The following is a 1,714-nucleotide window of genomic DNA, read 5'->3' on the forward strand; positions in this document are numbered from 1 at the left end:
CATTGTAATTACGTCCAGATCTGACAATGGCATGAGAAAACCATAAAAGTCTTAAATTCGCTATACATACGTATAGCAAAGTGGATGATAAATTTACGAATAACTCAATATCGCGCCAACCGATTTCGATGATTCTTTTTTTATTCGAAAGGATATACTTCAAAGATAGTGTGAGAGTTTGGTTAGGTTCTGATTACGGAATCCATGACAAAGTAACGAAACTCTTCAATTCTTAGCAAATTAACGATACTCGGCATCTTTTTTATGCTATCCGGACATTTAAGTCATCTACCATAACATAGTTATGGTCAAGTAATTGTCGTAGTCGAATATGATGATCAATGGGACTCTTAACGACTTACAGTAAGTCAAATCTGTGGCAGAATATCTAACTTTCTGTAATCAAATTGCAAAGCGCTTACGTTCATTGCTGCATTGCAAAATTTTGTATATCTACACATGTTTAGACAAATTGTTAGTAAGTGTACCTACTTCAAAGTCACTAATAATCAATAAATAAAAAATATTTTAACAAAAAATCAACCGACTTCAAAAACACTATTCCAAAACAATAGATATAATATGCACTAAAATGTATAAAAATAACTGCGTATTTTTATAGAATCTAATTCTAGTTACGATTATTGTAATTTTTGGAGTCGGTGTCATCCAAGATAGATTTGAAAGTATATACATAGTTATAGGTGAGATGTGCGCGTCGTGAGGAGGCGAGAGCGGGCCACGGCGGCAGGACACCCGACTATATATATATAAAACATATATATATATATATGTGTTTGTATGACTGTTTGTATATACTAGCGCAAAGACGACCCGACAGTCTTATAATGCTTGATTAATATTGATTAATTGTCAATGTGTGCTGTAGCTTGTGTTAGCTATTCAAAATACGTCCTAATGCTATGCGTGGCTGACAAATTTTACGAATTTTAAATAAAATATACAAAACACTGGAAACGTGCTCTGCAACGGTCACGAAACGTCGGCTTAAAAAAAAAGTAATAATAAAAATGTAACACTTACGCAAAAACCTCTTCTCTCTCGCACACTTTGTCTATACGCTAGCATACTGTAAGTCTATGGTTATAACGCAAATTAAATATATTAAGTGTCGGGCGGACAGCGGAGTAATGGTAATAGTATACGAAACCGTAAGAATAGTTGACAACGCCCCTTTATATCGATCAAATTAGCTTAAGATTTACTACTTGTAGATAATATAATATTAATTTTTATAATAATACAAAAAAAAAAATATTAATTTAATAAAAAAAATATTTACTATGTACAGCATTACGCAAGATTCCTTTATTGCTCTGCATTTTATTAGATGATAGAAATAGATACACTATTTGCAAGATGCAGATATCATCTTCGGTAGTATAGTGGTAAGTATCCCCGCCTGTCACGCGGGAGACCGGGGTTCGATTCCCCGCCGGAGAGATTGTTTTTTGTCGATCCATTTACATTAATGTAATTTTATTTTATTTATTTTCTTTTAATTTTACTATTATTTTCAACAACAACGGCCTAGCGCGACTTACAATGGAATTATGCTCACGTCCAATATTGCGCTGATCTAATTCAACATGATAAATTTTTTTCTGCCAAAGTTACAAATAGATAGTTAGATAATTTTTACGTCCAGATAGAGCCTCTTGTTGCAAGGCAACGCATGGCAGCAGGCCAGCTT

At 33.5% G+C, this 1,714-nt stretch overlaps 1 non-coding gene across 1 annotated transcript; it reads left to right on the forward strand.

Moving 5' to 3' along the window:
* Window positions 1-1,392: 1,392 nt before the first annotated feature.
* On the forward strand, window positions 1,393-1,464 carry Trnad-guc (transfer RNA aspartic acid (anticodon GUC)). Its single transcript has one exon. It is a non-coding gene; the product is annotated as a tRNA-Asp (tRNA).
* The last annotated feature ends 250 nt before the right edge of the window (window positions 1,465-1,714 follow it).

Source organism: Leptidea sinapis, chromosome 41 (assembly GCF_905404315.1).
Source record: "Leptidea sinapis chromosome 41, ilLepSina1.1, whole genome shotgun sequence".
Lineage (NCBI taxonomy): Eukaryota > Metazoa > Arthropoda > Insecta > Lepidoptera > Pieridae > Leptidea > Leptidea sinapis.